Consider the following 14827-nt stretch of genomic DNA (forward strand, 5'->3'; position numbering starts at 1 on the left):
AGAGAGGAGAGGAGAGGAGAGGAGAGGAGAGGAGAGGAGAGGAGAGGAGAGGAGAGGAGAAGACAGAGAGGAGAGAGGAGTGAGAGAAGTGAGAGGTAAGAGAACAAAGGAATGAGAGAAGTGAGAGAGAGGAGAGAGGGTGAGAGTGAGGAGTAAGAGAGAGATGAGGAGGGGCCTAACAGCCCCTTTTATGGTCTTTACTGTTGGTAGGTAAGTGGGGAAGAGTTTAGCCTGGAGGTCAGAAGCTTGGGACATTGCTTACATTACTTCTAGCCATGCTTCTCTTGTGGGGGGTGTGGGGGGTGGTACCTTAGGCAGGAACCAGAGTTCCAGGAGCATGAGGGAACGCCTACCGTGTTATGCAGGTGAATTATCACCCTTCCAGAGTTCAGACCTCAGCTCGACTGAAGACCAGCCTGCTTGTGCATAGCCCAATGTCCCACAGTCTGGTAATTTTATTGTGATATATTTTGTTATTAATTGATCAAATTCCTATAATGGTAACCTAATATGAGCCTGGTTATGTATTCAGATTCATATACTCATAAAAGAACTAAGATTTATTTTATAATAGACTCTAGCAGATCTAAGACACCTATGTGAACAAAAAGGGGAAGATAGTTTCCTCAATGTCTAACATCTATGAAATGACTTTTATATAAATCACCTGATATGGGAAAGAGAAGGGAACTAATATTTTGAGACTAAATCTAGCTTGACCCTGGGAGTGTGTATTGCCTGTGTTTTTAAAAATTCTTATCTAACCTGTCTCTAGAGGTAATTATTAATCCTTTCTCTATAAATAAGGAAATCGAGTCTAGGGTGAGTTAAGTAACTTCACAGACAGCAGATAGTGAGACCAGCATTGGTGGCCAGTATATGATAGTGAGAGCAGTGAGTCTTTGCAATTCATGGCCACTCTTACTATATCACACACAGACTGCTTTGTAAACAACACACAGCACCAAAAAGGAGAGGTATCAGTCAGAACTCCATTAGAACAGGAGTTCTAAGCAACTAGGGCTTTGCTTAGGAATGTTCTGGAAGGGTCCAGCCATATGAACAAGTGTTACAGCTGGACTCTCAATTAGAGCTGTGCCACAGAAAGAACAGCTTTGGCTGCTTCCTGAGCTGTCTGGGGAATATGGAGGATGATCAAGTAGAACCATTACCTAAGGAAGTTAAATTAAAAATCTGCTGCTGCTGTGACTGCTTCTGAGTGACCAGGAAGCTGGAAAATGGATGATACAAACATTTTGTAGAAAAGTCTAAGATTTCTATGATAGCAGCCCCAGCAGCTCCAGTAGCAGTCTCCACTGCCTCTGCTGCCAAGAGATAGTTTCTGCCTCAGTTCTGTCTTGCACATGTTGCCTGAGTATGGCTGGAGTCTAACGTGCTTATAGAGGACTAGTTGCAAGGGAATTGGGAAAGTATGTCTCCCTTTTCTAGTTTCTCAACTAGAAAGGAGAGATTATTGACATTCACCGAGTCATTCCACAAAAGGTAACACTATTAGTTGAAATTTGTAATAATGGTAATAATTATAATGTGGACTTTTCAACTTAGTGGACCACAAAATGGAATTGTAACTTAACATTGTGATGGTTATCTGATTTTTAAACTCTTGATATCCACAGTCTCATCCTGACTGAGTAGGACCTTTGCTTTCCACATGGTTCCTGCCTTTTATCAATGCACAAGGCAATTCACGTCTAGCACTGGTTTTATGGTCTACTGGCTGTACTGAAATGTAGTGCTTTAGCAACTCTGAACTTTGACATGTTTATAATGGAATTTAATCTGAAAATATGCATGAGGGAGGCTTGTGAATCTAATTTATAACCAGACTAACTTTCATATAGGTGTTGAACAGCCTATAAAATTAATTGTTGGCCTTGGATTTTGAGGTTAATTTTGTTCTCCTTTAAGAGACATAGTGACTTCAGTAAGTGAACTGAAGGTTAAAATCCCAACTCCTTTAAAGGGACACCTAGCCTTATGAATTTGTATTAGTACTAAAGCTGGCAGAGACATAATATAATTAAAACATATGAAATTCCATTTTTAAATGCAAAGCAATACCCCAAATTACAAACCTTACAAAGGACCTTTGGATAAGCAATCTGTTGTGTCACATCTCACAATGACCTATGGTCTTTCTGTTGTTATTATTACTTTTTAAATAAATACATTTATTTTTATTTATTCAATCGTGTGTATTTTTGCCTCCATGTGTATGTCTGTGCATCATCCATGCATACCTGTTGACTTCAAAGAGTGTCAGATATTCTGAAAGTGGAGTTACAGACAGTTGTTAACTGTCATGTGGATGCTTGGACTTGAACCTGGGTCCTCTGGAAGACATCTAGTGTTTATATCTGCTGAGCGATTTCTCCATCCCAATCTTTGTTATTATGATCAAAAGATATTTTTTTCTCCAAAATTGTGGACTTTTTTGAACTTTCAAAATGCACCTTATTCTGTATTCAAAATACTTTATTCCTTGTCTGTCAACCTTTCACTCATACACTATTTAATGGCATATAGTTCTCCTTGAAGGTACTCAGTTCTTGGAATTAAATGGCAATTTCATATGCCTCACTTGGCCTGGTGGTTGTGTGCTTTAATTAGCATTGGGATATTTTTCAATTTTCAAAGCACTTTTATGTAGACCATAATCCATAACCAAGGGAAAGCACTACTATTCAAATGGATGCTGTACTTGGAAAGTACTTAAGAATTCAACTTTCAAAAGAGTCCTAGAAAAGGCCTGAACAGTAACTTGTGAATTACATGGCAGTAAAAGATGATTCAATATTTTGTACTCCACAGTTTGAAGTGTACTTCAGGTTGTATTTTAATTTTCTTATGAATTTTCCTTGATATGATTGTCAAAATAAAATTTCTATGGGAACTTAAATGTTAATCAGTGACAAGAGACAAAAATACTTAAGGAAAAAATGATCACATTACTCAATTACATTCCAGATAAGAGCCTAGAGCAGAGTGGTCTTTTTTCATGGTGGAGGCATTTTGAGTGCTGGCAGTGCCTTGGTTATGGTATACCGGCATTAGGTACTGGTGCACTGTGAGTCTAAATGTATGGGTTCTGTCGCCATGAATCTGTCCATCTTGATTAGTGCCATCGAGGGAATTGTGTTTAGTGCTGTTGGGGGAACAGTATTTCTGAGTCTATCTTGGTTTGTCATGTTGTCTATGAATGTCCGCGAGGAAAAGGGTGTCCCCGTGTTCACTCTGATCTCAAAGTGCAGACAGATGAGTGTGTTTACACTTGGGTCAAGTTGTATTCTTGCTTGTTTTATTCTTATTTGTTTGTTTGTTTGTTTTTAACACCCCCCCATCTTTTCATTTAAAAAAGTTTTAGGACACATCATACAAGGCAACATTTCCTCCTTCTCCTTCTTGGGTCTGTGGGCGGCTCCTCCACTGGCGCTATTGCTCTCTGAGCCGGTGTTACTGTCACTGGTCCCTTCCCACTCCATACTGTCAACCCCCTCCTGCCCACTCTCCTTTTCCTCAGGAATAGACGTGCCTTCTTCACCATTCTGCTGGCTCCCTGCTTTTTCTTCAAGATGTGTCTCCTCTGTCTCCATTGGGATGCTCTCCTCATCCTTCTTCTCCTGGGCTTGTTCACCACTTGCTCTTCCTCGGGAGTGATGCTGCTCTGACTCTGCTCAGCTTGCTCTGCTGCCTCCTTCTCTCTCCTCCTGCCTCTTGCGGGCCTGTTCCTCCACCTGTGTGCTTTCAGCTGCAGTTTTCTCCATGTTTACTTCCATCTACAGACCACATAACCTTTTAAGTTCATTGTCAAAGGAGTCTGTGCTTTCCTGGGATTTCCTCTTCATTTCCTGGTGTCGTAGCTCTATCTGAAGAAGCTTGGCTTCTAGTTTCTGCCGATGAACCATTAAAGACTGGAGCTGTCACTCGAGGACCTGTGTTCTAGCTGTTGTGACAACCGACCACACATCAAGTACCACACTGTCACTGAGGATCTGACTGATGAGACAGTGGTTTCTCTGGAAACAGGCAGTGGCTGTGTGCTTCATTGAAAAGCCATCATAATCATCTGGATCCTCCACAGACCCTGAATGCTCATATAAGGCACTCCTTTCTCCATGTCAGACTGTCTCTGTTGACATTCTTCCTCTAATGAAGCTTCCTCATGACTTTTTCCATTAATATATGCAAGATAGGCAGGGAAATTGTGGTAGGCCTTCACAGATTCATTGTACTCTACCTTTTCTGCTTCATATTCATTTAAATATGCTTGTTTTTCTTTATCAGTGTGATCTTGCCACATGCCACCAATAATCTTGCCAGTATCCCACAACTTAACATCAGCGTTGGAAGCCTTTACTTGGTCCCGGACCTTTCTGCTGTATCTCATGTAGGGCATCAGTGGCTGATCTGGTGGCTTTGGAGACTTTGGAATTGTAATGCCAGATGACGCCATGACCTTGGTGTTGGTGCCCAGGTTCCCTCACAGCCTGTAGTTGTTATAGGTAAGATGACTATATGGATTGTATCCCACAGACCCTGGTGTACTGGGCGTTTGTGTTGCAGGAGCTGGGGTGGGAGGCGGGGTATAAGATGGTCTTTTGGACATTTTGGAAGGTTAAGTTCTCATTCCTTAAGAATGAATCTGAGACACCACAGGCAGAGAAGGTGGCCAAAATGCCAACTTCACTTCCCTTGTCTTCTTGTTTGTTTTATAAAGCATTCAGTTACCAAAATGAATCACCAATTGGTTCCCCTGAGTTTGGGCCACTTTTCTTCACCACGTCAGAATATTCCTCATGTTATTGTCCCTGTGTCAGAAGCCCAGACTGAGGATTAATCAAGAATGGGAAGTAAAATCTAATGACAATCTCATTCTCAAGTACAAAGAACAAGTGCCACAAAAAGAGTGCACAGTTATAGTAAGGTCACTGACAATTATATATGTTTAAGTGGGCATATATCTGTATCTATTGCAGTGTTATCAACTATATTCCACGTGGAGTACTTTAAGGAAATCTCCAGAAGTATTCTTCCTAAATATCTGTTACTAAATTATTTTATTTATTTACATTTTAAATGTGCCCCCATTCCTAGTCCCCACTCCCAGAGTTCTTCACCCCCTCCCTCTCTCCTTTGGCTCAGAGAGGGCGCCCCCTCCCTTTCCCTCAACCTTCCTTATTTCCCCTAGCATCTCACTTCTGTGGGGCATCAAATCTCTACAGGATTAGGCAATCCTCTCTCACTGAGGCCAGACAAGGCAGTCCTCTGCTATATATGTGCTGGAGGGTCACAGATCAGCCCATGTATGCTCCTTGGCTGGTGGCTTAGTCTCTGGGAGCTCTGAGGGGTACAGTTTAGTTGATATTGTTGTTCTTCCTATGGAGTTGCAATTGCCTTCAGCTCCTTCAGTTCTTCCCCTAATTCTTCCACAGGGCCCCCTTACCTCAGCACAATGGATGGCTGTAACTATCTGCATCTATCTCAGTCAGCTGCTGGTAGAGTCTCTCAGAGGACAGCCATGCCAGGCTCCTGTCTGCAAAAACAATGTAACATCAGTAATAGTGTCAGTGTTTGGTGCCTTCTCACCAGATGGATACCAAGTTGGCAGGTCACTGGATGCCCTTTTCTTCAGTGTCTGATCCTTTTCTGTCCCTGCATCTCTTTTAGACAAGAACAATTCTGGGTCAAAAAATTTGAAGATAAGAGAGTCCCTGTCACCCCCAATGGAGGAGCTAGAGAAAGTACCCAAGGAGCTGAAGGGGTCTGCAACCCTATAGGTGGAACAACAATAGAAACTAACCAGTACCCTCAGAGCTCGTGTCTCTAGCTGCATATGTAGCAGACGATGGCCTAGTCGGCCATCATTGTGAAGAGAGGCCCCTTGGTCTTGCAAACTTTATATTCCCCAGTACAGGGGAACGCCAGGGCCAAGAAGTGGGAGTGAGTGCATTAGGGGAGGGTATAGGGGACTTTCGGGATAGCATTTGAAATGTAAATGAAGAAAATATCTACTAAAAAATTGAAAAAAAAGAGAGTCCCTGTCTATCTACTAGAGGTGGTCCCTTCAGGTTCTATCTCCGTACTGTTGGCATTTTGGCTAAGGTCAACCCCATTGAGTTCTGGGATCCTCTTCTATCCTAGGTCTCTGGGACTTTCTAGAAGTGCCCCCAACCTCCACCCTCTGCAGCTGCATATTCTCATTCATTCTCATGGCCTTCTGGGCTTTTCTTCTGTCTCCTTCCATACTTGATCTGCCACCCTTCTCTCCCTCTTCCCCTTTTCACCCTGGTCCCTTTCTCCCTCTTCCTCTCATGATGATTTTCTTCTCCTTTCTAAGTGTGATCGAAGCATCCTCACTTGGGCTTTCCTTCTTGTTAAACCTCATACACTCTGTGAGTTTTATCAAGGTTATTCTCTACATTTTGGCTAATATCCACTTATCAGTGGGTACATACCATGCATGTCCTTTTGGATCTGGGATACCTTGTTCAGGATAACTTCTGGCTATTATGAATAAAGCTGCTATGAATACAGTGGAGCATGTGCCCTTGCGGTATGGTGGAGGATGTTTTGGGTATATGCCCAGGAGTGGTCTAGCCCTTTCATTAGCAGCCGTGAATTTCATTATTTCCTGCTGTCTACTCCCCTTGGGTATGTTTGCTTCTTTTTGTTCTATATCTTTCAGGTGTGCTGTCAATTGACTAGTATAGAATCTCTCTAGTTTCTTAATGAAGGCACTTACTGCTATAAAGTTTACTCTTAACACTGCTTTCTTGAATTCCATAAGTTTGGGTATGCTGTGCCTTAATTTTTACTGAATTCAAAAAGTCTTTAATTTTGTTATTTATTTCATCCCTGACCATGCTATCATTTAATAGAGAGTTGTTCAGTCAATGAGTATGTGAACTTTCTGTTGTTTTTTTGTTTGTTTGTTTGTTTTTGTTGTTGTTATCGAAGGGTAGCCTTAGTCCATGATGATCTGATAGAATGCATCAGATTATTTCAATCTTCTTGTATCTGTAAAGGCTTGTTATGTGATTATATGGTCAATTTTGGAGAGGGTTCCAGGAGGTGCTGAGATGAAGTTATACCCTTTTGTTTTGGGGTGAAATGTTCTGTAGATATCTGTTAAATCCATTTGGTTTACAATATCTGTTAGTTTTATCACATCTCTCTTTATTTTCCATTTTAATGACCTGCCCAATAGTGAGAGTGGGATATTGAAGTCCCCCACTAGTATTGTAAGGTTCAATGTGTGCTTTGAGCTCTATTACTGTTACTTTTATGAAAGTATCCTTGCATTTGGGCATAGATATTCAGAGTTGAGAGTTCATCTTGGTAGATTTTTCATTTTTTTATGATTTTTTTATTGAATATTTTCTTTATTTACATTTCAAATGTTATCCCTTTCGTGGTTTTCCTCCCTCCTGGAAACACCCTATCACATCCTCCCTCCCTCTGCTTCTATGAGGGAGTTCCTCCATCTACCCTCCCTTTAAACTGTTATCTACACATACTCATTTCTTCTCCCCATTTGTTTTCTGAAAACTAAATAGTCATATATAGTAGACATGAGTTTGCAAACATTCATATTTCATTCCCTTTGTTATGAATACATATTCAGCTTAATAAAAACATAAATTATTTTTAATGTCATAATATCATTAACAAATACTGTGTGTGTGTATATATATATATATATATATATATATATATATTTCTCCCAGCTCTCTTTCCTTTGAAATACAGGAATAAATCAAAGTCCCTATTTTTCCCTATTGCTCTTTAGACTTTATTTTTAAATACTATGTCTTTTGTCTCTCTTCTCTATCCAACTGAATTTTATTTGTAGGATTACATTAGTCAGAAAAAGAAAACCTAGAATATATTGCTAATCCTAATATAAAGGGAAAAAATGGGCTATCATCTACAGAACCATGTCTCATGTCTATACTAAAAATTGATTCGTTGATAATCTGAAATTATAATTTAAGTGAGAAATTTGTATTTATTTTTGTTCTGATCTATAATTATAAAATACTTATGATGCATGCTGTTTTGCTGCATAGATATTTAACTATGAGTTCAGGGCATTTGGCTTATCTGTCATGGCCATTTGTTTTTGATGAGAGAATTAAAAAGCCTCTCTTCTAAGTATTTTGAAATATTTACTGCACTGTTGTTAATCATAATTATAAGTCTATAATATGTAATAGATTAGTTAAGATATTTCTCCTATCTAATTGCAACCTCGTGTTTCTGAAACAATTAATATCTCCATATCCTTCCTTTTCTTACCTCTCTTAGCACCCTTACACTTTTAATTATATGAGATATATTTTTTCATATTCTACAATGAGTGAGATCATATAGCATTTTTTTTTATTCTGTGTCCGGCTTATTTTTTGTTTTGCCACAAATGATAGATAGCATTTCATACTTTTGTGTGGCTGAACAGCATTCCATTGTGTTTAGGTAACACTTTTTAAAAAATCAGTTCATCAGTTAATGGGCCCACTAAGTGAATCCATTTCTTTCTTTTTTTCTTTTCTTTTTTTAATTTATTTTTTTAATTAGGTATTTTTCATTTCTTAGCTGTTATAAAATGGGCTACAATAAATGTTAGAATGCAGAATCCTTTTTTACTTATTTATTGAATTTCCTTTATTAATATGTGACTAGTGGTGTGATTACTGAGTCATGTGACTATTTTCATTTTTCTGAGGATTTTCCATAATGACTGTGCTACTTCAAATTATGGCTGTAGACATGAATATTTGTTTCTCTCCGGACCCACATTAACATTTGCTTCTTTTGTCAGTTAGATCACAAGGATTCTAGCTAATGTGCAGGGCTGTGCCATCATGATTTGCATTTCTTTGATGCCTAATGATACTGAGCATTTTTCTTTGTACTTGATGGAGATTTGTATATCTTGTTTTGAGAAATTTGTTCAATTTTCGTTTTCTCATTAAATAAGTGATAGATATTTTAATATCTTTAATTTTTGTATTTCTTATGTGTTTTGGATTTTAGGCTTTTGTCAGATATGTGGTCTACAAGTATTTTCCCCACGTTTGAGGAAATCCTACTTATTTATTTTAATCTTGCTCAACTCAAATATTCTTGACTCAACAATTTTCTTTTACTAGTAGCTTTAGCCCTCAGATCTTACACTTAAGGTGGCCATCCATTTCTGTTGATTTTTGCATGGTGAGGAATGAGTTTCACTTGATTCTTCTATATTTGAATATAATCACATTTCTAGGTATGGTTTACTGAAGAGAAACCTTTCCTTTATTGTGGGTTTTAGGCTCCTTTGTGTAAGACTGGTTGCTTGTTTATGGCATTATTTCTGTTTTCTCTCTTCTGTTTTTAATTTCAGTTGTATGTTGGTATGGTTCCTCTAGTTTTATTGTATCATTTGAAGCTAGACAGATCTCTCTAGCTCTTACTTTACTGTTTTATCCAGCATTTGCAGTTGAGTTCAGTATACATCAAGGAAAAAACAATCTTTCTTTGTATAGTTCTTTCACATCCACTCTTTCGGTAATTTAAGACTTATAAAATACTTTCCAATTTGTAGCCTTTTCTCCCTTTCCTGGGAAAGACTATTTAGAAAGTCAGAGTGAATCGAATATTGTGAAAGAAATAGAGTCATTGACCTTGGACTGGAAGATGAAGCAGACAGAGTTTAATGTTAGAAGGGAATCAGAAAAAGATGGCAAGCACACAAATTTTGGATATGTTTGCATGAATACATAGAATGGAATGTCTACCTATTAGTTGCTTTCTTTTTCAATCAAGCTTTAAGTGAAAGTAGCATAAAATAATAGTTTATTGTAACTGTGTATTAAGACTTTATGCTTTTCCCCACTTTCTCCTCTATAAGTTTCAGTGTCTCTGGTTTTATGTGAAGTTCCTTGATCCACTTAGATTTGACCTTAGTACAAGGAGATAAGTATGGATCGATGCGCATTCTTCTACATGATAACAACCAGTTGTGCCAGCACCAATTGTTGAAAATGCTGTCTTTCTTCCACTGGATGGTTTTAGCTCCCTTGTCGAAGATCAAGTGACCATAGGCATATCCGGGGATCCATCCCATAATCAGCTTCCAAATGCTGACACCATTGCATACACTAGCAAGATTATGCTGAAAGGACCCTGATATAGCTGTCTCTTGTCAGAGTATGCCTGGGCCTAGCAAACATAGAAGTGGATGCTCACAGTCGGCTATTGGATGGATCACATGGCCCCCAATGAAGGAGCTAGAGAAAGTACCAAAGAAGCTAAAGGGATCTGCAACCCTATAGGTGGATCAACATTATGAACTAACCAGTACCCCGGAGCTCTTGACTCTAGCTGCATATGCATCAAAAGATGGCCTAGTCGGCCATCACTGGAAAGAGAGGCCCATTGGACACGCAAACTTTATATGCCCCAGTACAGGGGAACGCCAGGGCCATAAAAGGGGAGTGGGTGGGTAGGGGAGAGGGGGTGGGTGGCTATGGGGGACTTTTGGTATAGCATTGCAAATGTAAATGAGCGAAATACCTAATAAAAAATGGAAAAAAAAAGAAATGTAATTGAAGAAAATATCTAATAAAAATTGTTTAAAAAAGAAAATAATTAATAAAATGTATATTTAGACATGAAAAAAAAAAGACTTTATGCTTCTGAATGGAGAGTTCAGTAGTCTGCAAATCACTGACATTAGAGAGCAGTCTGCATAGCTGCCTATGTCTAACCTGAGTGCATCCATTCAAACGCAAAGAAAACTCAGTGTGATGAGTGGAGATGGTAGGGACCTTTACAGGAATTCAATTTCAGCATTCCTTCCCTGCTCTGGGAAGGGAATTAAGGACATGAACCCTCTTCTAGCTGCAGTTAAAAGAAAGACATATATCCTATATTTCTTGAGGTATTTACAACTGATATGGGTGTAGCCTTATCTGGGGTATCCTGAGGAAGTGAGTGATGGGTGGAAGTACAGAGAGATTCCTTTCAGTGTCTGGCCCCATGGGACATTACCAGATGGAGGGTGTGACCCTAGAAATTACTATCCATTAGGTTCGTTATGCAGCATTTTTGAGAACAATAAATTGCAGCAATAATGAGGCAGGGGAGGAATTCTTGGAGAAAGCTAAAGTAACATACTGAAACTGGGGGCATTCAATGAAGGAAAACCTGGGCAGCCTGTTCCCACAGCTTCCATCCTTCTCTATCCTTTATCCCTGGATTCCATTTTACAGGTTTAGTAACATCGGTTCCATCCTTAATGGTGAAAAGAAGACCTTGGTCCCTTTAGTGGTGCATAGCAGGCTTGAAAGCTTGTACATTCTTTTCAGTGCTGGTCCTTTGCCTTCTTACCCCTTCTCCAACATTTGCTCCTTTAACCCTGCCTTCTTGACTGCCCAGGACTTTCCCTACTCAAGAAAGCAGCCTGCTGCTAGTATAGAAGATCACACTCCTAAATAGGTCTGAGGTTCAGTGGATGTTGACAGTGTGGGCAGAAAGTCGAAACCTGGCTCCCCTCAGTATTAATGAATAGAAAACAGACATTCTGAGTCATGTGAGGCTGAGAGTCAAAGGCCAAGATGTATGGGATGCTGCAAGTATGATACTATTATATGATTTACAGGTTCATGGCTTCCTTTTTTGCACTCATTCGAGGAGCCCTTGCAGTGACTTGGTCTGGTGGGAATGGGCACTAGGAAAGGCAGGACTGCTTCTGCCAGTGTGCTCTATGACTCATTAATTTGTAATACTAGTATATTCCTAGTTACATCTGGCCATCGCTGTAGCAAATGTCTCCACAGATAGAGGAGTGTAGGATGTACTAATTTTAGCACACCTATAAGCCTAAATGTTATAATACAGGGAATTATCTTTGAGACAGATTTCCCCCTTAAAGATTCATGAACAAAAATGTCTGACCAATGGTAGTGTTCAAAGTATTATATGAACAAGAAGAAAGCTGTTATATGAATAATATAATATGTATAAAAATGTATGTGTAAAAATATAGTATGTATAAATTATTTTCCAATTTAGTTTTGTCTTCTGGTAATCAGTTCTGGGAATTTTTAATAGAAGAATATTTTACTTTTGAGTATTGGAGTTTACTTTGAACACTTGAGGAACTTTAGACTGGCATTTGGTTTAGTTGTATATGTGGACTCCATTCTAGCAAGTAGCCATGGTATAAACAGAGCCATGCGATAACTTGTCGAAACATAGAAGAAAAATATAAAATTGATACATAGACTTAGAAAGCTGGCCTCATTGAAAAAATCAACTACTGTTTCATAGGTTTATCAAAGATGCCTTATATTTGAAAACAATGCATCTACCTTTTATGTAAGTCAGTATGAATGTGGCAGCTCACTTCCTTTCTGCTTAGTCAGCAGTCTGGGTTTGATCTCCCATTGTCCTTGAATGTCCTGCGACATCTTTCCTTTTAAACTGCTACTACGTTTCTCCATGCTACTGTATTTTATTGGTTCAAACTCTAATGGATAAGGGGGAGGCCTGCCATTCTGCAATAAATGTCTATTGCATGCCTATTTGTAGTCAAAATCTAAGATGTGATTATTTCTGCTATTAAGTGAATAGATCATTTGGTGTTCAATTCAGCAGATCAAGGTTCCACATGAATTTCAAGAATGAAGGAGCTACTAGAGAATTTGGGCTCTATTTAATCTCTGAAAAGGTTGGGAAATGAAGGACATAAAGTTATCACTGAATTGCTGAAAAGAAAGGGGCTCACCAGGGAGTCACTGAAAAATAAGCTTCCCTGGCCTGGGAAGTTCCCACCAACTGCACCCAAGGGCAGCATTGACATGAGAAGTTTATAAGGCTTCTCAGAAGTCACTGTCACTCTCAGGTCTGCCTGCTCATATGCTGCCTTGGTAAGTTATTGCCTTAGCACAGTCATTACAGTTATTTTGTAAAAATTAAATGGCTCCCTCACCCCAAATTCGCTTTATTAAGACTGATGATGGCCTTGTATATATCACAAAGCTACAAAATGGTTTACTATAATGGGACTATCTTGGGAGATTAGGGCAGTTCCCCAAGCAGGAATGGAAATTAAAGAGATTGTGGAACAGTCTGGCTTTTACTGAGGTTAGGAGATAAAGGTTTTTAAGATTTTTAAACATATTTGATGAGCATTTGAAGGACTGCAGTTTCTACTGATATCAAAGGAAGTTGCCCAGAATTTTCGCTTTCTGATACGTATGCAACAGGAAAAATGGAAGTAGGGGGACTTGAGAACTATTCACTGTCAAATATCAAAACTGTGCTTAGACTTTTTATTCCAACATTATCCTGAAACATGAAGAGAAAGGGACTGGTGTGATCTTTAGAGGGACAGAGTGATGTTGAGTTAAAAGTCAGAATGCTATAAACTACGTATGCTTTTAGATTTGCTTTATGTCATGCTAAAGAACCATCATTTTGAAATATTACCCATTTAAAGAGTAACAAAGAAAATAAGAAAATATTTAAATACATGCATACAAAATAAACAGTGCTAGAAATCATAAGTCAGTAAGTCATCAAATAACCTCGGGAAACTTTCCTACTGAAAAGAAAATTAATACTAAAATCAACTGTGTATGTGACCACTGTTTTTTGTTTGTTTGTTTGTTTTTGTTTTTAATTAAAATGTATCATTTAATTTTAGTGGTGCATATTCATTATACATAGTACTGTATTATGAAGATACATTTTTAGAGAAGCATATATCACTCATTGAACTCATTCCCATATACTCATTACATTCTTTTTTCTTTTCTTTTCCAAGTCTCATTAGTTCTTTCATTCATGTAGATAATTTTGCTTCTACTCTCATGTCAAAGATACAAGTGTGATTTTGTGAATCAGTGCTCCAATTCCCCTACCTTATCTCAGATCTTTGATATTCTGTTTTCCTGTCAATACATTATTGAAAAATCTTTCAAACTATAGATATTTGACTTACTTGAGTTTCCATTTCGAGTATTGCAGTATTTTTTCAGTATTCCCATCTCTCCATTAAGCTACACATGGACATCATGTGTTAACTTCTTTATTTCAAATGTTTCTGTACTTAAGGAATTCATTGCAGAGTTTATTGTGTTCACTTGAAGAGACTCATAATCATTCTTTTGAATTCTTTGTTTGAATTGATATTTATTCACTCCCATTGCTGTGGCAGCTGTAATTTTTGGAGGGTGGTGTTGCATGGTTTTTCACATTTGTTTGGTTTTACTACTGGAATTTATACTTCTGGGGTTAGATCATTGCTTAATTTTTTTATAAGTCATTTTATATTTTTAATTATATACATGTCTAAAATTTACATACTACACATATATTTTACATTTATTTATTTATTTATTTATTTATTTATTTATTAATTTATGGTGGGTATATGTACTCATGTGTGTGTGCTGTGACACACATGTAAAGGCCAAAGCACAACTTTTATGAGTCAATTCTCTTCTTCTCTCTACCATGTGTACCCTGGGAGTTGAACTTAATTTTTCAGGCTGTGTAGAAAACACCATTACCTGATGAGCAACATCATCAGTTCCCACCAATTTTCTTTCAGTGGAAACATTTGTAGCACTCAAAAGGGAGTAGTTACAGTAGATTTTAGGATTCATTTTTGTCTTATATGCTGGTGTTTTAGGTTCCAGATTCAACCATAGTACTTTCCTGACATCAGAATAATGTCTGTAAAATAAATTACTATAAAGGGTAGGCCAAGTATGAAAATAAAGTAGCACTAATATAAAAGAAAAAAGTTATTATC

General features: G+C 38.2%; 1 pseudogene; it reads right to left on the reverse strand.

Annotated features, from left to right (window-relative positions):
- Nucleotides 3364-4715, reverse strand: Gm11864 (predicted gene 11864; annotated as a pseudogene).

This window comes from Mus musculus, chromosome 4, assembly GCF_000001635.26.
Source record: "Mus musculus strain C57BL/6J chromosome 4, GRCm38.p6 C57BL/6J".
NCBI lineage: Eukaryota > Metazoa > Chordata > Mammalia > Rodentia > Muridae > Mus > Mus musculus.